This window comes from Chlorocebus sabaeus, unplaced genomic scaffold (genome assembly GCF_047675955.1).
Source record: "Chlorocebus sabaeus isolate Y175 unplaced genomic scaffold, mChlSab1.0.hap1 unalloc_scaffold_256, whole genome shotgun sequence".
NCBI lineage: Eukaryota > Metazoa > Chordata > Mammalia > Primates > Cercopithecidae > Chlorocebus > Chlorocebus sabaeus.
The window spans coordinates 414,276-436,461 of record NW_027327544.1 but is presented as its reverse complement, the minus strand read 5'-3'; the positions used below and the strand labels follow the sequence as shown (position 1 = coordinate 436,461).

The following is a 22,186-nucleotide window of genomic DNA, read 5'->3' as shown; positions in this document are numbered from 1 at the left end:
CCCCCCTTGGCTATTGGGAGCCACCTCGCAGGGGGGGGTGAGCCACCCCCCGCGAGGTGGGGACCAATAGCCACCCCCTCTCCCCCCCTTGGCTATTGGGAGCCACCTCGCAGGGGGTGGTGAGCCACCCCCCGCGAGGTGGGGACCAATAGCCACCCCCTCTCCCCCCCTTGGCTATTGGGAGCCACCTCGCAGGGGGGGGTGAGCCACCCCCCGCGAGGTGGGGACCAATAGCCACCCCCTCTCCCCCCCTTGGCTATTGGGAGCCACCTCGCAGGGGGGGTGAGCCACCCCCCGCGAGGTGGGGACCAATAGCCACCCCCTCTCCCCCCCTTGGCTATTGGGAGCCACCTCGCGGGGGGTGAGCCACCCCCCGCGAGGTGGGGACCAATAGCCACCCCCTCTCCCCCCCTTGGCTATTGGGAGCCACCTCGCAGGGGGGGTGAGCCACCCCCCGCGAGGTGGGGACCAATAGCCACCCCCTCTCCCCCCCTTGGCTATTGGGAGCCATGGTGGTCTCAGAGCCTGTTTTGCATAATTTGAGTAGTATTGTCTCCTCCGGTGGAAATAATCAACTCTTTCACAGATGGGTTTGCACCTTCAGTGTGTTGCTCAGGTAACAATGATATAATTAATTATGAAACATCAAGAATCGATTGTAATAATTATCAATAATACTTTCAATTAATATTTTCCCATTATTATTGATAATGTTTTTAAATAGATTATGATGGATGGCAAAAATTAATTTTTAATAATTATGTCAATTATTAATATTAATTTTTAATATTAATGATTGTTTTTTGCCAGCATCAGTTAGTAGTGATTTAAGTAACATTATTTGTTGATATTATTTTATTATTAATAGTGTTATTATTAATTATTAATACTAATCATTAACATTTTTAATCAGTGTTAATGTTTAGTATCTTTATTGTCACTGTTAATGTCGAGTATCAGTATTAATTATTATATTTAATAATATTAATAATTAATAGACTTCTTCTTGATATCCGGTCGGGAGAAAATGATATTCCTCCCAATATCGCAGAAAGTATACATTCCTCTATGATGTTATTCCTAATAACCAGGGGGTAGAGGATGACATAATGGAAACTACCGCAGTGTGTGTACATCCTTTCGGTTATCTTTTTCCTTCTATGCAAAGTTCGAGAGGATGATATTACTCCCATGATCGCAAGGGGCGTCGACCTCCGCTGTGATATTTTCCCTCACATCCAGCCGGGGAGAGGAAGCTATTATCCCATATATCACAGGGTTGTACATCCCCTTGTGATACTGTTCCTTATATCCTGGGATGGAGAAGATGATAGTAGTGGCAACATGGCAGGGGTTTTACACACCCACTGTGCTATTGTTCCGAATAACATGATATGACTCCCAGTATCACAGCGGTCGTATAACCTCCTGTGATATTGTTTCTTATATTCAAGGGGAGAGAATGATATTACTCCCATTATCGCAGGGGTTGTACACACCTCCTGCGATATTGTTCCTAATATCCTGAAGAGGAGAGCATAATATTACTCTCAATATCTCAGCGGGTGTACCCCTCGTTTCTCATATTTTTCATAATATCCAAGATGGGAGAGGATGATAAGACTCCCAATATGCCAAGATGTGTACAGCCACCTGTGATATAGTTCCTAACATCCAGGTGTGGATAGGATGATATTACTGCCCATATCGCAGGAGTTGTAAAACTCCCTCGATATTTAGCCTATGATCCTGAGGGGAGAGGATGATATTACTTTCAATATCGAAGAAAGTGTACACCCCCCTGAGACATTACACCCAATACCCACGTTGGGTGATGATGACAATATGCCCAATATCGCGAGGGATGTACACAAACCCTGGGATATTGTTCCTTATATCTAGAGTGGGAGAAGACGCTATTACTCCCAATAACGCAGGGACTGTGGCTGTACACCCCTCCTGTGATATTGTTCTTAATATCCTAGGCAAGAGAGGATGATACTACACCCAATATGGCAGGGGGAGTACACCCACCCAGTGATGTTGTTCTTAATGTACTCCACCTCCCTCCACCAGGGATATCGTTTCTAATATCCAGGGGAAGAGAGGATAACATTATGCCCAATATTGCAGGGGAGTGTGCACACCCTCTGTGATGTTGTTCCTAGTATCCAAAGGTAGAGACGATGATGTTACTGGCCATATTGCAGGGGGTGTACACCCTTCTGTGATGTCGTTTTTGACATTCAATGGGGGAGAGGATAACATGAATCCCAATGTCGCTGAAGGTGTACAGACCCCTGTGATGTAGTTCCTAATGTACAGGGGAAAGAGAAGAGTATTGGTCTTAATATCGCAGGCAGTGTAACCACCCTGCCCCCTGTATGCTGTTCCTGATATGCAGCGGGGTGGAGGCTGATAGTACTCCCAATATCCCAGAAGGTGCACACACACCTGTGATATAGTTCCTAATATCCAGAGGGAAAGAGGCTGATTTTACTTTCAATATCGCAGTGGGTGTACACCGCCCCCAAACCTGGGGTATCGTTCCTAATATCCAGGTGGGAAGAAGATGACATGGATGACAATTTCGAAGGGGGTGGACAACTCTTCTGTGCTATAGTTCCTGATATCCAGAGGGTGAATGGATGTTATTACTCCCAATAAAGTAGGAACCGTACAGCCACCCTGGGATTTTGTCCTTAATAATCACAGAGGAGAGGTGATATTAATACCAACATTGCAAGGGGTGTACACCCCTCCTGTGATATTGTTTCTTATATCCAGGAAACGAGAAGATGGTAATATTACCAATATTGAAGAGACATACAACCCCCATGGGATATTGTTCTAAAGTTACTGAAGGAAAGAGGATGAGACTCCATCCAGTGTAACAAGGGGTGTACACCACGCCTGTGATGTGAATCATAAAACCTAGAAGAGAGAATGACATTGCTTCCAAAAACACACGGGTTGTACACCCACCCTGTGACATCGTTCCTGTCATCTAAAAGAAGAGATGATGATACTACTCCCACTACCGGAGAAGGTACACACCCCCTGTGATATTGTTCCTCATAACTTGGGGGAGAGCATGATATTACTTCCAGTATGACAGTGGCTTCACACCCAGTCTGTGATATTGGTTCTGCACACCAACTCTGTGCCCCTCGTTTCCCGTGCGTTCTCTCCACACTTTTGGAACCTCGGGGGAGGCTTTGTCTTTGGTTACAGATGAAGAGACAAAGGGTCTGAGAGGTTAAGCAAGTTTGTTACTGGAAAGTGGTTCCGATCCAGACCCCAAGAGAGGTATTTTGGATCTCACAGAAGAAAGAATTCGGGGAGAGTCCATAAAGTGATAGCAAGTTTATTAGGAAAGAAAAGGAATAAAAGAATGCCTACTCTGGCCGGGCGCAGTGGCTCACTCCTGGAATCCTATAACTTTGGGATGCCGAGGCAGGTGGATCACCTGAGGTGAGAAGTTCGAGACCAGCCTGTTCCAACATGGCAAAACCCTGTCGCCACTAAAATACAAAAAATTAACTGGGCGTGGTGGCAGGTGCCTGTAATCCCAGCTACTAAGAAAGCTGAGGCAGGAGAATCGCTTGAACCCAGGAGGTGGAGGTTTTAGTAAGCCAAGATCACACCCCTGCATTCTAGTTCGGCCAACAGAGCAAGACTCCATGTCAAAAAAAAAAAAAAAAAAAAAAAAAAGAAAGAAAGAAAGAAAAGAAAAGAAAAGAAAAGAAACGAAAAGAAAAAGAATGGCTTCTCCATAGGCAGAGTGGCCCGAAAGGCCGCTGGTTGCCCATTTTCATGATTATTTCTTGATCATACGCTAAACAAGGGTTGAACTATTCATGAGTGTTCCAGGAAAGGGGTGGGCAATTCCCAGAACTGAGAGTTTCTGCCCTCCCTTCTGAGAACACGTAGGGTAACGTCCAGATGTTGCCATGGCATCTGTAAACTGTCATGGCGCTGGTGGGAGTGTCTTGTAGCAGCTAATGCATTATAATTAGCATATAATGAGCCGTGAGGACAATCAGAGGTCACTCTCGTGGCCATCTTGTGTTTGGTGGGCTTTGCCCGGTTTCTTTACTGCAACTTGCTTTATCAGCAAGGTCTTTATGACCTGTATCTTGTGCCGACCTCCTATCTCATCCTGTGACTAAGAATGCCTAGCCTCCTGGAAATGCGGCCCAGCAGGTCTCAGCCTCCCTTTACCCAGCCCCCATTCAAGATGGAGTCGCTCTGGTTCACCTGCCTCTGACAAATTGGCTTGGGTTGAGTGTTCCCTAGTGTTGGAGCTGTTCCTAGGAGTAAGAGGTATTGTCAGTAGGAAACAGGCCTCTGTTAGCCCGGGGACTGGCACTCTGCACCAGTATGTCGGCCTCATTTTAGTGGTGACAAAACTGGGGCTCAGAGACATCAACTCCCTCATCCCGAACCCCCAGACTGTCAGTGGTGGGCTGGGGTTTGAATGTGGGGATTGAAGACCCATCATCTCCTCTGGTCCCCCAGTCTCTGCTGCCCAAGAGGAACAGGATCCCAGGATCCAGGCCCCTCATGGCACCAGCCAGGGTGGGTGGAGATGGGGAGGCAGAGTTCCAAAGCCCCCCGGACTCTGAGGCAGGTCGGGGGCCGAGAACAAGCCGAACCTGCGGACCCCACCCTGAGAAGAATGGCTGCAGGCCCGGCCCGGCGGGCAGGAGTTCTGTGTCCTGAGTCAACGTGACGGCGCTTCCGGCTCCTCCAGCCAGGCCGTGCTGTCTTCACGTTTCCAATCATGCGGCCTCCTCTCCAATTCCCAAGCCCAACCCACAGAGACAGCGATCTGGGGTCTTCGTGAGGTTTGTCAGCAGCTCTGACCGGCTGCTTTCCACCAGCCCTGCGGCCGGTTCTGGAAAGCTCTCTGCTACCCCCTGGTGGGGAGGCTCGGGGCAGGGCTCTGGCTGCAAGCATGGGGTCCCAGAACCTCCTGGCTCTGTCACCTCTGCTGGGTGGAAAACCAACCCAGGGCTGAACCAGCAGATGGGTGCCTGATTCCTTATTATCAGAGCTCCGCCCACTGGCAAGTCTCTCTCCGGGCCTCAGTTTCCCCTTCCATTCAACGAGGGGCTTGGGGGATACCAAGGAGGGGTAACTGCTTAGTGAGGATGGGAGGTTTCTTCTGGGGAGATGAATACATTTTGAAACTAGATGGCGTGAGTGGTTGCACAGGACTGTGAATGCAGAAATGCCACCACATTAACCGCGTTGAAATAGTTAACTGCATGCGATGTGAAAGTCACCTCATTTAAAGTGTTTAAAAAAGGGACCTGGGAGAGTGCAGTGTATGTGAGAATCACGTGGGACACCCATCGTCTCTGAACCTCGGTTTCCTTGCCGTAAACTGGCAAAGAGACCGTGTGAGCTGTGTTCCCTGGGGCCAAGAGATTCCAAGAAGGAAAACCTGGGATTCCTGGGACTGGGATGAGGGCCGGGGGCCGGAACGGGAGGGGCATGTAGGGACGGCTGGGGGGCAGCCCAGATAAGGCTTTCAATACTGGGTAGCAGCGTCTACACAGGCGGAGATCCCTGCATCTCACTTCTCGCAGGGCTGACCAGTGGCCAGAGGTGGGACCGGCCAGGCTCGGCCCAACCAAGTCTGGGAGCAGAGGACACTGAGTGAGGGATCCCAGGGACTACCCTCACTGGCCTGTGGCTCTCCTGACACCACAAGAGAAGTCCAGGAACTGACCTTGGGTCCTAATGGGGGACACCTTCCTGACTGCAGGCTGGCAGGGTGGTGTGGTGGTCAGTGTACTGGGCTCTGTGTCTCTGCCCCTACCTGCTGTGTGACGGTGGGCCAGACTCCTAACCTCTCTGTGCCTCTACTTCTTCAATGGCTAACAGAGACACTAGCAGCCCCCACATCCGATCACAGTGGTCTGAAGGTTAAAGGCAAGGGCGGCACGAGGCCTACAGCAAGAGCTCTGAGCAGGGAGCTGCCCAGGGAGTTCCACCACCATCTCCCCTCTGGCCGCCAAGAAAACAGGCTCATGGTGACCTGGCCCAGGTCTGTTGGACTCAGGGTCCTTCTCATCCCCAAGATCAGAGGGCTGCCACCAGGGAAGGAGCTGGCCCCTAGACACAGCCCAGCAAGCACACAGGGAAGGATGCCATGGGGACTTCGGTATGTTATTGCAAAAAAAGCCCACATTTATTGCTATTTGAACCCTGCTTTCATGCCTCCATTACCCAGAAAATGAGCCACGGGAGACACCAGGAGAGGCAGGAGATCAACCTCCTTGCACAAATCCCATTCCCTCGGATGCTGTCCTCAGCGAGGGTGACTGGGGGCCAACCAGCGGGCCCACCCGCAGAATGGCAGAGGAGGTAGGTTGACCCTGCGGACGCTGAGCTCTGTGGCGAAGGTCCTGGCCTTCTGGTAGAAGAAGAGCGACTTCTCGCGGTCCAGGAGGAAGTTGTGGGAGATGGTGGCCAGCAGCATGTAGATCTCCAGCTGTGCCTTCTTGTTGCCCAGGTCCACGGCGGCTGCCAGTGCCAGCTGGTAGTACCCGGCTGCGTCAAACGGGTCCTGAAGGGGACAGGTCATGGTCAGCAAAAGGGGGACTTGGAGCCCGTCTTCCCAGAGGCCGTTCCTGTGTCCAGGTCATTCCACATGTCCAGCCAATGCTGGCTCACCCCATGAGCCCCGAAGCCTGTGACACTGCTGTGGTCTCGGCGGCAGGAGGTGGGGACGACCCTGACACCCCTGGAAGCCTTCCTGACTGTCCCTATGCCCCACTCACCCCAAGCCTCCTGCCCCAGTGCCACCCTCTCTGCAGGCAGTGGCTGCTTTCCCCATGGGCTGAGGTTAGGGCAGATCCTGCCTGCTCTGACAGTTCCATGCAGGACCCGTGGCTCCAAGCCACAGCAGGGGCACTGCGTTGAGTGACCCAGGCTCCCCTCTCGCCCGTGTCCATGCTGACCATTTCCAGGCCCTCCACAGGCCAGGCCAGGTACAAAACCATCTCTCAGGTGTCCTCTCTGGCAATGTTCCCTGAAATATTGACGGAGTGTGACTCCCCAGACATCCACTCCCATTTTTAATGCATCTTTGGCTCAAACTCACCATCCCTGGGTTGGGATGCCGCCTCCCAGACCTCCTCCTTGACCCTCCCATTCCCCACCCGGCTTCTCCCCAGGCACCTCCTCCACATCGGGGTCACCCAAGGGACCTCTCTAAGACCCATGCCTGGCCTGTCCCTCTTTACCATCTCAAGATGGCTCCCAGGGCCAACGACAAAGTCCAAGATGCAGCAGTCCATTCCCTCACTGCCCCACCCCACACATGGAGCAGGGGCGTGAGAAGGCCCCGAGTCACCGCCACTGCTCATCCAATGGCCCCCGGCCCAGCCGAACACTGGACTCTGTGCTGGGTGCGTGGCTGAGCCTAACGTCCTTGCTCCCAGTCTGAGGGACCTGGGAGTGAACACTGACCACACAGGGTGGCCCGGGCTGTGGCAGAAGGAAGCCCAGGAGGCCCCAGACTCAGCCGGGGTGTGGAAGGCAAAGGCCTCCTGAAGGGGTGGGGGCTTCCCAACTAAATAGGAAGGAGCCAGCCAATGCATATGTATCTGCGTGTGCCTGTGCGTGTTTGTGTGCCTGTGTGTGCATGTCCCTGTGTGCATGCCTGTGTGTGCGTGTGTCTGTGCCTGTGTGCATTTGCGTGTGCATTTCCATGTGCCTGTAGTGTGTGCAGCAGGTAGTGAGAGGTAGGCTGATCCAGGACACACCTAATCCACCCTATTCCAGGACTCACTCTCACGTGTAGACTAAAGGGGACCCCATTTTAGAGGCAATTGGCAAAGATGTCCATTTACCCCTGCTTCTCTGCCAGCTTTCCAGGCTCCATCCAGCCCGGCTTTTTCTCCAACTCCTCTGGGCCCTGGGTCCAGAGCCTCCTATACAAGGAGGAGGGTGTAGCCTTGGAAAGACAGCCGCCCTTGGGGAATTCCAAGGGGGCCTCCCTGTGGGAAACTGGCCTGTGCTGACAACATAGTCACGATGAGGCCCACAGGGCTGTGCATGGGAAGGAGATGAAGGAGGGCTGTGCATGGGAAGGAGGGCTGTGCATGAAAAGGAGGACTGTGCATGGGAAGGAGGACTGTGCATGGGAAGAAGGTGAAGGAGGCCTCTGCCCCTCGACCCCAACCGTGGACTTGGCCTCTCAGGTACTACTTGGCCCTTTCCTTTCTCCTGGACAGGTGCAGCGGGCGGCAGGCTTCACCAAGAGAGATAAAGGCCTCTTCTGGTCCGTCCCCCTGGGTCCCAGGCGAGCCCCTGATCGGTGACCAGCGTCCCTCTGGGCTTGACACCTGGCACCTCCATGTCTGGCTGGGACTTGGGAGGCCACAGCGACCACTTCTGACAATCAGGTGTCACCAGCACTGGGCTGAGGCCTCCCGGGCAGCCCCAGGCCTGTTGTGGGGGATACGGGGCAGGGTCTTAGGGGTGCCCCAGCTCCTCATGTTGTCCGAAGGCCCCCAAGATCTCGGCCCCTGGACTGGAGTGCCCTGGCCCCTCAGCCCATAAGGAACACTGACACGGTGCCAGTACAATGCTGAGGAGGGGCGGTGCCTGCTGGGCAGAGGGGTGGACACACCCCAGGTCTGAGTCTGCCAGTCCCAGCTCTCCACCCCTGCAGGGCTGGGGCAGAGGGAGCACAGCCCCTCCCCTCGAGACACACCCGACCCAGCAAGGCCTCAGCCTGGTTGGCTGGAGCCCCACCCCACTGCACCTGCCCTGAGCTGGGGTTTCCCTGTCTGTGAACCCAATGGTAAGATACTGGTCCCACCCCACCCTTCCTGGGTGGTGTGAAGATTCAAGGTGTCTCGGGACTCCAGGAAGGAGTTGCTCAGTGCAGGCTGGCACCCTGGGCAGGCTTCCTAGAGGAGGTGCCAGGATTTGGGTTGGATCTTGCAACGTGGATTCAATGTGAGGATGCTGCTGTCCTCTGAAATGTCCTTCTCCCAACCCTGTTTTCTTTGTTAAATGCAACTTGACACTTGACTGTCAAGACTCAGCTTTGGTGTCACCTCCTCCAGGAGGGGCCCCCCTGACTACAATCCCCTTTCTTTACCCAGAGGCCACCATTGCCCACTCATGTGTCAGCCTCCCTGGCTGAGACTGAGTTCCTGAGGGTGGGGCCTGGCCATCTTGGGAACTGGGTTGTGTCTCCTAACCTTGCCGGCTCCTCCAGCCATGTGCAGAGTTCTAGGGAGGCCACTGGGCCATTCCTAAGGAAGGCTGGAACCCAGGCCTCTGGGGTCTGGGTGGAGATCTCATTCCGAGGGGGCCGGGGACACCCCAAGCCCTGCCCCTCCCCACCCACCTTCAGGTCGTAGAAGATGATGCCACCGAGCACCAGGTACACCTTCACGTAGTACAGGGTCTCCTCGTCGAACTCTAGCGGCGAGTTGCAGAGCTACAGGGCCTTGAGGTAGAAGTGCTCCGCCAGCTTGCCTTGGCCCAGCCGATGGTGCAGGGCTGCCGGCCGTGGTAGGCCACGTGCTCGTTCAGCCAGTCCCCTGGGGTGCAGGCCAAAGGGACAGGTGTGAGGACGTGGCTCCCTGGGGCAGGGAGGGCACAGGCCCCTCAGGAGCAGGTATGCAGACCCTGGGCAGCACACCTGGCTTGCCTCTAGGCACCTGTGGTCACCTGGGCAGCTATGGCCAGTCCCTTCCAGGTTCCCAGATTCACTTTCCCATCTGCAAAGCAGAACTAATAAGGCCTGCCCCTGTCTACTGTGAGGCTTTGGCAACGTCGGACTTGGATGGCCCAGCTCTGTGTCTACACATAGCCACCTGCCTTTGCTCACTGCTTTTAACCAGGGGAGCCCAAAAGCCATGCAGTTCAGGTGCTCCCGGGCATCCCAGCTCCAGGCAACCCACAGATGTGACATCTGACTCCTGCTGGGTGTGTCACGATCAGAGCCCCCTACCTTGGGGAGTCAGCTGCACACCTACTGTGTACTGGGCCACGGGGCACAAGGCGCTGGGGCATGTGGCCTGCCTAGGGTTCCCTGTCTCTGGAGAGGGACAGACGACCCTGGCACAGCACCAGGGGATGCCCGGCCTTAAGGGGCAGACTGCTGGAAGGGGAACTGGGATTTTATCAGCCAGAGAGCCGTGTGGTTGATAAGGGTGGGAAGGGCACAAGAGAAAGGGAATGTGCCACTCAGCCTGACACATACAGGGACCAACGAGATGCCTGGCATGTCTGGAAGGCAGAGGGCACACTGGGCGGCCCTTGTGGTCAGCAGCGGGAACAGGCAGAGGAAGCAGAGCTCAGTCAGGCAGGGAGCTCTGCACTGCGTGAGAGACCTGGGACTGTGCCCCACAGCCGGACGGGGAAGCCAGTTGGGCAGATCTGCCTGCCTGGACAGGAGCCCAGAAAAATCCAGCAGCTGTTTCAGCTCCTGCCCCGCAGACCTGGAGGCTGGGCTCTGGCAAAGTGTGGGTCCTGGCAGGGCGGGGGCTCAGGGGACTCACCCAGAGTGATGCTGAGTGCTAGGGCCATGTAGGCAAACTCCATGCCCTCCTGGGGCTTTTCCAGTGTGGCCAGGAGTGCCACCAGCTTGTGGCACAGCTGTAGCTGCAGCTCCACCTTGCGGTTGTCCGTAGTCACTGCCAGGGGCAGGGCCCGGTCCTACCACACAGGCAGGTGGGGTCAGGTTTCCCGCAGCACCCACCTTGCCCAGCGCCCTCCTCAGGGCTCAAACATGTGTTTGGAGCTTCCCACGCCCCAGCTACTCCTGCACCTCGACACAGCTCTGTGCCCTGGGATAACACACAGTTCAGACACCCAAGTTGGGGGCTGAAGAGTCACCTGAGACCCATCCAGCTACACCCGATAGCCTCAGACCAGCCTCTCCCACCTGGGCACCGGAGGTCTGACTGGGGGGAGCCAGCACTCCTCTCTGCTCTAAAAACACCACATTGATCTGTGCCCAGGGCTGAGCCACACCGTGAGCTCAGAGGAAGGGAGAAGCTGTCCCACTTCGGGGTGCATGCAGACCTGGGCCTCCCACTGATATGCTGTGTGTCCTTTGACATGTCCCTGTGCCTCTCTGAGCCTCAGTTTCCTCATCTGGAAGATGGGGAAAGGACTTCCTGCTCACGGTTGCTTGAGGTCATCAGGTACAAGGGTAGAGCCATTGTCACGTCCAGGCCCCGAGCGTTTGTCCCTGGCAGAGGCATGGTCAATATCATTCCCGGTGAGACCACTTGGAAACTCATCATGTACATGGGTGGCCCTGCCTCCAGGTGGGAGGCCTCTACCCTGCCACACCTGTGCGTCAGCCCTCCAGGTGCCCCACTGAGGCCCACCCACATCAGCCCACAGGCCAGCTCACCCGGTAGAAGGACATGCCTTCCTCCCGCTCCCAGGGCCCATTGAAGAAGATGTCTCCAGCTGCCTCAAACAGCTCCAGCCCCAGGTTGGGGTCGCCTGTGTACAGGTCCACATTCTGTGCCACCTGAAAGGAGACAGAAGTTCCCTCAAGGCCCACACCTAGCGAGGAGGCTACGTGCACCTTTGCCAGCCTCCTTCCTCTCACACACTACAGGTACACCTGAGCATTTTTCAGACCCTGTGCATGAGGGCTGCCCCCACCACTGGCATGAGGACAATGAACTGATGCACCTGAGTGCCGGGAGGTGACTGAGCAGCTGCAGCCCAGGAGTCTGATACCTGTGAATCCTACCACCAGGGCTAGCCCTAGCCCACTCCCTCTGCACTCAAACCAGTCTCCGTGGCCCCCAGATTGCTGGGAGCCCAGCCCCTGGCTCCTTTCTGCGTTGCTACATCCCTGCCACATCAGCAATGTTTGTGGGTGGGCCTGGTCCCCTCTTGGCCATGAGCTCTTCATCCCTCTCCTCAGCTCAAGGAGGTATACAGCAGGTGCTCAATAATGAAAGCTGCACCAGGCTCGTGGGCTTCACAATTTGTACCAGATCACACTGTGTTTGGGAAAGCCTCTGAAAACAGCCACTATGATAGATTCATTTTGTAAGGAGATGTGCCACGTGTCGCTTAGAGCAAGTTCTTCTGTGTGTTAACTGAGTGGTCACATTATTTGAGCATGTGCTGTATACCAGCAGGTGCTGTGCACTGTGAGGGGCCGCGCCTCTGCCCTCAGGGAGAAGATGCTGGCCACCGGGGGAGGATGTGAGGGAACCAGTTGGAGGGAGGGAAAAGGCACACAACAGGTACTCAGCAGTGGCTTAGGAATGAGTGGATGGATGGATGAATGGATGAGGAGATGTAGACACATGGATGGATGGATGGGTGTGTGGATAGATAAATGCCTGGATGGATGGATGGATGGATGGATGGATGGATGGATGGATGGAATGATGTATGTCTCTATATATGTATGGGTGGGTAGATAATGTATGAATAGGTGGAGGGCAGATGATGTATGTACATGTGGATGGATGGTGGATAGACGAATGTATGGATAAACAAATGGAGAGATAGATGAATGGAGGGATACATTAATAGGTAGATTGGTGGGTGGATGGATGAACGATGGATGGATGGATGGACGAATGGTGAATGGATGGATGGGAGAAAGGATGGATGATGAAAGGATGGATGGATGGAAGGATGGATGAATGGATGGGTGGATGGATGATGGATGGATGGAACGATGAACAGGTGAATGGATGGAGGATGGAAGGATGAATGGACAGATGGATGGAACAACAGGTGAATGGATGGATAGACGGCTGAATGGATGGATAAAAGGACGGATGAATGATGGATGGATGAATGGACGGATGGATGAATTGACAGATGGATGGACAATGGATGGATGGATGCTGGATGGATAGATGGATGGTGGATGGATGGATGGATGGATGATAGATGGATGGAAGGTTGAACAGATGAATGGATGGATGATGGAAGGATGGATGGATGGATAGATGGATGAATGATGGATAGATGGAAGGATGAACAAGAGGTGAGTAGATGGTTGATGGAAGGATGGATGGATGACGGATGGATATATGGATGAATAGATAAATGGATGAATGGATAAATGGATGGATGGATGAATGGTGGATGGATGAATGGTGGATGGATGGAAGGATAAACAGGTGGATGGATGGAAGGATGGAAAGATGAACAGGTGAATGGATGGTTGATGGAAGGATGAATGGACGGATGGATGAACAGGTGAATGGATGGATAGATGGGTGAATGGATGGATGATAAATGGATGAAAGATGAATGATAAAAGGATGGATGGATGAATGGACAGATGGATGGATGATGGCTGGATGATGGATGGATGGAAGGATGAACAGATGAATGGATGGATGGATGGATGATGGAAAGATGGATGATGGAAGCATGGATGGATGAATGAATGGATAAATGGATGGATGGAAGGATGAACAGCAGATGAGTGGATGGATGATGGAAGGATAGATGGATGATAGATGGATGGATGGATATATGGATGAATGGAGAAATGGATGGATGGATGAAGGATGGATGGATGGAAGGATGAACAGGTGAATGGATGGATAATGGAAGGATGGATGGTGGCTGAATGAATGGATAAAGGAATGAATGAATGATAGATGGACGAATGGATGGATGGATGGATGGATGATGGATGGATGAGTGGAAGGATGATCAGATGAATGGAAGGATGAACAGGTGAATGGATGGATGATAGAAGGATGGATGGATGGATGGATGGAAGGATGAGCAGGCGAGTGGATGAATGATGGAAGGATGGATGGATGATGGATGGATGGACGATGGATGGATGGAAGAATGAACAAGTGAATGGATGATGTAAGGATGGAAGAATGGATGGAGGGATGGATGAACAGGTGAATGAATGGATGGATGATAAAAGGATGGATGATAAAAGGATGGATGATGACTGAATGGATGGATGAATGGACAGGTGAATGGATGGATCATGGATGGATGGAAGATGGCTGGATGGATAATGGAAAGATGGATGGAAGGATGGATGGAAGGATGGACGGACGGAAGTCTGGATGGATGGAAGAATGGATGGATGGACGAAGAGGTGAATGGATGGACGAAGAGGTGAACAGAAGAATGATGGATGGATGGATGGATGGATGGATGGATGGATGGATGGTTGGAAGGATGAACAGTTGGATGGATGATGGAAAGATAGATGGAAGGATGGATGCATGGACAAACAGGTGAATGAATGGATGGACAGGTGAATGAATGGATGATAAAAGGGTGGATGGATGATGGATAGATGGATGGATGATAGATGGATGGATGGACGGATGGATGGATGATGGATGGATGGATGGATGCGTGGAAAGATGAACAGGTGAATGGATGATGGAAGGATGGATGGATGGATGGATGCATGATGGATGGATGGATGAAAGGACCCACAGGTATATGGGAAGATGATGGAAGAATGGATGGATGGATGGAGGATGGATTGATGGATAGAAGGATGAGCAGGTAAACAGATAGATGATGGAAGGATGAATGGATGGGTGGATGGACAGGTGAATGGATGGATAGACGGGTGACTAGATGGATGATAAAAGGATGGATGGATGGAAGGATGAACAGGTAAATAGATGATGGGAGGATGAATGGATGGGTGGATGGACAGAGAGTGAACAGCACAGGGGTCCTCCTGCATCCCTTGCCACTCACCTGGATGTACAGGTCCACCGGCTCGCTCTGCCGCAGGATGTAATAGATCTTCGCTGCTTGCAGCCAGGCATGCGCCTCCTTCTCTTTCCTTTGGAGGTCAATGAAAATCTCCAGACTTCGTTTGGTGTAGTCCAGAGTGGATTTGTAGGCCCTGGAATCACTGGAATCAGACACAGGTGTCAGAACAAGGGCTCTCATCCTCCTTGAACCAGTCTGCCTCCTCCCGTGGGTCTGGTGACAGATGAATCTGGCATGTGGGGACTGGGAACGGCCCTCCAGTGTGTGCAGTGTTCTGCCCTTCCCAGGCTGCTGGGAGGGCCAGGGTGAACACACACGGTATGGAAAAGATGAAGGACATCCTTCTGAGGGAATCGAGCATCATGCTGCCCTGTGGCAGGAGGAGTGTGCTCATCCATCTCCCCTGCCCCCCAGACATGGCCGGTGTCTCCTCCAGACGCACCAGGAGCCATTAGTGTTCAGAGGCTATCTAGGCCGATGGTTCTCAAGGTGGGCAGGCCTCACAGTCACCCGGAGGCCTGTCCTTATAGCTTGCTGGTCCTGCCCCCAGAGCTTCTGGCTCCACAGGCCTGGGGCAGGCCCTAGAACTCCCACCTGCCACAAGCTCCTAGGTGACATGGATGCTGCTCTACTGGTCCAGGAACTACACTTTGAGAAGCATGGCTCTAGCACACTGGCCCATTTTCCTTCTGCGAACCTGAGGCCAAGACTGGAGCCAGTCTTCCAGGTCCCCATGGAATCTGGCTCCTTCCCTGTTCTCTCAGTAAGTCCAACACAAGAGGGGATGTGACTGCAGCAATGTCACCAGGCCCTGTGGGTGGGGTGGCCAGGGCCATGGTTACCCCACCAGGTCAGGATGCTTGGGGGAAGCTGAGTGGGCCACATATGGGACGTGAGACCTTGAAACCCTGCCCCAGGGAAGCCCGTGACACAACTGGCTCTGTCTTTTGTGGGAGAGAAGCCACAGGTGGCTGCTGTGGTCACATTTAAGGAGACAGATGAAGGTCAGGAATGAAGACTCGGGGCAGGCAGAGGTCAGATGACAAAAGCCACCATAGTAGGAAGAGCAGCCCAGAGTGCACGTACTGCCTCTGCTGGGGTTAAGATGACTTTTGACCCAACAAGGGAGGCTCAAGCTGGGACTCATGGGCCAGCAGCAGCCCTGGAATGACCCCAGACCCACCAGATCAAAGCATCTGATGCCAAGGAACCAAATGATCAAAAGGAGAGGGGTTGCTGGGGCACTAGGCTAGCTTCCTTGTGCCCCCCCCTGCCCTGCCTGTCCCCACCTCCACCTCCACCACTGCAAAGCCAGCCCTTACCGCTCCATGCCCAGGGACAGGTAAAGCTGACTGATGGTCTCCAGGAGCTGCCCCTCCAGCACCTCGTCAGCCACCTTGCGGGCCAGGGAGAGCTGGAGCTCATGGTAGATGACACACTGGGCCTCGCTGGGCATGACGATGCTGTAGAGGTAGCACAGCCGCTGGACGGCCCACAGCTGACCTGGGCAGAAGACAAAATGGAAGACGTCATCCTCCCAGCATTGAAGCGACGCTGGCTGGGCTCGGAGGCCCCTGCACCGTGCTTCCCTCTTTCACACCTCTGTGAGCCTGGGCCCCATAGTCGGGGAGCCTGAGTGCAGACAGGCCATGCACCTGTGCCAGGGCAGATGTCGAGCACACCGTGACATGGGCACACCTTGGTGGAGATGCTCATGGTACAGGCCGGCCTTCTTTACAACTCCCAGGGCCGAGGTCCTGGCCAGGTTCAGCCCCTGCATCAGGCCGTCTATTTCTGCTTCACAAAGCCCCTCTGGCCAGGACCAGGGCCACCTTCAGTCTGAGCTGATGAGGCCAGGGGCACAAGTAGCCCCTGTCGCAGATGGAACCCTGAGAGAGCAAAGCCAAGCGTCATGTCTGCCACACATCATGTTGGGGGAATGGGGTTCAAAGCCGGCCCCCGGTGTTCCCACACATGCTTCTCTCATGCAACCAGGCTCCCAAGTCAGAGGCTCACTGGCCTCTCCCAAAGCCAGGGCGCTGGGAACGGTGGAAAGCTTCTGATTTTCTAGTGTCAGAAACATTCCAGAGATTAACACAGAAAACCAGGTACGCTGAATGAACATCTGTCACACACGCCCCCCAACAACAGCTGCATACACAGTCTTCTCGAACACCCATGGGACATTCCCCATGACAGACCATGTGCCAGGCCACAAAATGAGCCTCAGTGAAGGGAGAAGGACTGAGACCAAAGCAGAGGTGTTCTTCAGCTGTACTGGCATGAAACTGGAAATCGACAGTGAAGAAAATGTGGGAAATTCAAAAATATGTGGAAACTACACACTCCTAAACAACCAGCGAGTCAAAGAGACCATCAGGGAAACCGACAACTAATTTGGGAAGAATGCAAACAAATGCACAGCCCGGGCCAGTGCAGTGGCTCACACCTCTCATCCCAGCACTGTGGGAGGCCTAGGCGGGAGGATCGCTTGAGTCCAGGAGTTTGAGATCAACCTGGGAAACATGGTGAAATCCTGTCTCTATAAAAAAGATATATATATACACAAAAATTAGCCGGGTGGGGTGGTGCACATCTGTAATTCCGGCTACATGGGAGGCTGAGGCATGAGAATGGCTCGAACCTGGGTAGAAGTTGCAGTGAGCCAAGATTGCACCACTGCACCCCAGCCTGGGCAATAGAGCAAAACTCTGTCTTTAAAAAAAAAAAAAAAATAGCACAGCGTATCAAAAATTCCAAGATGCAGCTAAGGCAGTGCTGAAAGGAAAATTTATAACTGTAAATGTCTACATTCAAAGAAAAAAAGAAAAATCTCAAATCAAAAACCTAAGCTTCCACCTTGAGAAACTAGAAAAAGAATGAACGAAACCCAAAATGAATAAAAGGAAGAAAATAATAAACATGCGAGTGGAAATGGGAAGTAAAAAAACTGAAAATAACAAAATTGACAAATTTTTCACCAAACTGACCAAGAAAAGAAAGATGGGATACAAATGACTAAAATCAGAGACTGAGCACCATGGCTCATGCCTGTCATCCCAGCACTTTGTGAGGCCGAGGGGGAAGGATCGCTGAGGCCAGCATTCAAGACCAGCCTGGGGGAACATGATGAGACCCCATCTCTAATAAAAATGAAGAAATAAAAAATTACAAACCCAAGTTTCTAAAATCAGAAATGAAAGAGGAAACATTATTGCCGACCTGACAGAAATAAAAGGATTCCATGAAAACACTACGAACAATTGTACACCAACAAACCAGACCATCTAGAGACAACAGCCAAACTCCTAGAAGGACACAAACTACCGAAAGTGACTCAAAAATGACCCCAAGGAAGCATGTAGGGTACCAGCCCCGCCCTCGGTCTCCTCGACCGTTCAGCGCAGGGTGGGGAGACAGGGAAGCATGATCCCCGTTCCCTGGCCTGCATTTCCAAGTCTGAATCCCCCAGCACCCAGGGAGGCCCTCGTAGGAGGAGGTGCCACAGTCTATTGTGCCAGGAGCCACCGGAGGCTGCAGTGGGGGCTGGGGCGCTGGGTCCCTGGAGGGTCTCCTTCCAGTCAGAGAATGTCTCTGGGGAAGAAGCCTGGGTCTGAACCCCCCAACCCTCCTTGGGCAGATGTGTGGGACCGGGGACCCTTCACACGGTCCTTTCCAAAATCTTATCCCTCCTAGGGCCAGGAGTGGGTGCCAGGTCTGTGCTGGGAAATGGGCAGGTTTGGTCACAGCCCCTGGGGCTCTGGTCCAGGTCACAGGAGGCACCTCTGAGTGGTCTCACTATGTCATGAAAAAGCGCTGCAAGGCAGAGGGGACTCAACAGTTTCCCTTGTCGCAGCCATTTCCCTGCACTCAACTTCCTCATCTATTCTCTGCGGCCTAGATTTCGGACAGCCCTGCCCACCTACTGTCCGTTCACTGCTCAGTCTTTAGTGATTGTTCGATAGCACTCCATGGCTCCCCAGTGCTCTTGGGGAAAAGGCCAAGCCACAGCCTGAGGTCCCAGCCCTGCTTCGCTCTGCAGTAGAGCTTCTCACCATCCAGCACCCAACCCACCCACTCCCAACTCTGCACCTCCCTGCATAAGCCCTGCTCATTCACCAGCGCTCACACCCTACTCATCCCCACTCCCACTCCCGCTCACTCACCCCTATTCACTCATCCCCACTCATCCCCGCTCACACCCCACTCATCCCCGCTCACACTCCCGCTCACCCCCACTCACTCACCCCCGCTCACACTCCCGTTCACTCACCCCCACGCACACCTCCGCTCACCCGCCAGCTCACTCATCCCCACTCACACCCCACTCATCCCCGCTCACTCGCTCACACCTGGGCCTTCACACAGGCTACACCACCAGCCCTTCCCCCACCACCAGGCCCTCATCCACCACCTATTACTTGACTAAATCCTCTCAACCCTCTGGTCCTAAAGAGGCTTCCCTAACCCAGGGCCAAGTGCTGCCCTGCCATCACGCCACTCACCCTTTTGTAGCTTCTGTGGCCTGAAGCTCACATTCCTAGGCTCAGTCTCTGCCACCCATGGACCCCACAAGCCCCATTTGTGGGTGGGGCCTGGCACACTCTGCAGGAGCTGCTTTTGCATGAACTGCTCCGCGGCTTTGGGCAATCACCCGCCCCTGTGTCCTCTGTGCAGTGAGATGACAGGTGCGCAGGCTGCCAACATACCAAGCAGATAACACGGGCACAAGAACTGGTGTTCAGGGCCTGGCTCATGGAGGGGCCCCAAGTCTCAGCTCAGCAGAGCCTACCTTGATCCCAGGGTTATGTCTAGGAATCCCCAGCATGCAGAACTTTCAGTGCTCAAGGCAGGATAGTCCCTGGGCAGACCAGGAAGAGCTGGCTGCCTCAGTAGGGCACAGAGGGCCTGGCCCTGCATGGGAACCGCCTGTCTCCAGGGCGCTTGCCAACATCTGCTGCTGGCCATGACTCAGCACTTTCGATGGTGGAAAAACCACCACTTGTTTCCGAATCACGAATCCCAGATGTGCCCTGACCCGAGTGTCCCCAGAAGGCACACAGGAGGAACTGGGACACTCACCCTCCACAAGGCCCATCTCCATGGTGACCAGAAGGGCACACTGATAGTAGACCTTGCCCTGCTGGGCCGGGCCCTGGTGAGTGCAGAGGTGGCCCAGCTACAGGAGCACGTGGGTGAAGTCCCGGCCACACTCCCTGCAGGGCAGCCTCGAGAACAGCCGCACGGCCCCCAGGAGGTAGTGCTGGGCCAGTCTGCTGGCACTCGCGTGCAGGCACAGGGTCCCGAAGTTGGCCAGCACCACTGCCTGGTTCCTCCGCTGGCCAGGTCCCACGCCGCCCGTAGGGCGCAGTAGTAGCCCTCAGCTGCCTGCCTCGTCCGGCCTGTCCTCTTCAGAGCCACGGCCACCATGTTGGCAATCACACCCTCCTGGTCCTCGCTGGCCACCACTGCATCCTGGACAGACTGCAGGATGTTCAGGGCCACCGGACTCTGTCCATGAAGCACGTGCAGCCAGGCCAGGGCCACCAGGCAGTCCAGGATGGCACGAACTCTGGCAACAGCACTGGCTTCCACCGCCTGTGTCATGAAGGTGATGGCTGGGCCGTGGTAGCCACGGTGGCTGTACAGTTGGGCCAGGCTGGCTTGGAGAAGGCCGCGCAGCGCCTGGCCTGTGCCCGGGGTTAGGGAGGCCAGTGCTCGCCTGTGGTAGTGGGAAGTCTGGATGTGGAGGCTGTGGGGCTGGAGGGCGTTCTGGAGCACCAGGTTCACGCTTCTCAGCGAGCCGGCCAGCGAGTCCTGTGTCCTCAATGAGGCCACCTTGACACAGCTCAACACCAGGTGGGGCAGACACTTGCGGCCAGGAGTAGGAGCCAGGAGTAGATGTCAGCCAGGAGTAGGGAGCAGTCTGAGAGCCACGCAGCCTCTGGGGCTCCCGAGTTCCTGTGCAAAAGCAGCAGCCGCTCCAGGAAGGGCAGGACCACCTCGGGCTGCTTGAGGTGCACATGGTGCCTGGCCAGCAGGAAGCAGGCCCGGGCCTCAGCCTGCAGGCTCTGGCCACCCACCACCTGCTGCAGCACCAGCTACAGGAGCTCTCCCTCCACCTCCGTGCTGCAGATGTGGCCAGGCGTCCCCAGGAGCAGGGCCATGGCTTTGGGAACCACCTGTGTAAACTTCTCCCGTTCTGCTTCCGGTAAATGCTGGCCAGGTTGGTGTACACAACCACCACCAGGAACAGGTCCCCAAAGCTGCCCTCCAGGGCCCCAAGTGCTTCCTCAAAGTACACCCGGGCCTGGGACAGCTTGAGCCTCCTGCTGCACAGCCGCCCCAGAAGGAAGCAGAGCCTGGCCAGGGCCATGAGGAGGCCAGCTTTCTTGGCCATGCCTCAGGCCTATGCCAGGCACCCAGTCAGCTCCTCCTCGTCGCTAAAGCTGCAGAACATGCCGCTCAGCCATGGCAGTGCCACATCGTACAGGCCACAGAAGCTGGCCTTGTACCCGGGGGCGTTCAGGAACAGCAGCAGTGAGCTCAGGGCCTCTGGGTCCTCCCAGTGGTCCTCAGCTTCCAAGAAGAAGGAGGGCTCCTCAGGCTCCTGCAAGCTCACGTTGCTGGATGCTGCACAGAGACCCCAGGACGCTGCCTCCTGGGGGCAGCCTGGACAGGTCTTGCATTGTTCCAGAACATTCTTCACCTTTGGCAGGGTCTCCTGTGGCTCCAGGCCCAGGCAAGGTGGAGGTATTCCTGCAAGTCACACACACACACACAAAAATGTAACTTTTGTCAGTGTATTGGGCCCCCCGGTGAGGTACAGGAATCCATGAAATCCTCAACAGCCAATCAGAGCTATTGATCAGCTCAAAAGCTGCTATGCAAAATTCATAAAGCCACCGACGGCACAGGACAGGGGTGTTGTACCCATGTACCCAGCTCCGTGCAGGGAAACGGATCATCCCTGCAGGAAGGACGGGAAATCTTCCAGGTCCCTGTGGCCACCTTCACCTTGGATGGTCTGAAAACCTGAAGCCCACAGTTCCTAAAGGGTTAACAAAGGCCAACCTGCTCCAGCAGCCCACTGATGCCTGCTGGCTTTGGTGGGTTCCTAGCCAAAGCCCCCTCCCAGAGGTGAGCAAACAAGCGCATTTCCTGTTGGAAAATCTAGGATGAAAGGAGGCATTACTGGGAAGGAAAAAACCTATATTTAAACAGACTCTCTGTTTCAAGCTCACATGCAAAAAATATTTTCAATACAAACTGTCTCCTTATTCATCTGTAAAATCTTGGAATTAAAAAAATAAATAAATATGATTTAGAGGCAAATGTCTGACTTGACTACACTAGATGAGCTAAGAAATCTCCCCCACCCGGCAGAGGCACACAGCCCCTCCCAGCCACTACTCTGACCTCCGGGGCAGCTGGAGAGCCA

The 22,186-nt window shown here is 54.2% G+C and overlaps 1 pseudogene; it reads right to left on the bottom strand.

The window, feature by feature from the left end:
- Positions 1–4,954: 4,954 nt before the first annotated feature.
- Positions 4,955–21,511, bottom strand: LOC119625917 (SH3 domain and tetratricopeptide repeat-containing protein 1-like; annotated as a pseudogene).
- Positions 21,512–22,186: the final 675 nt, after the last annotated feature.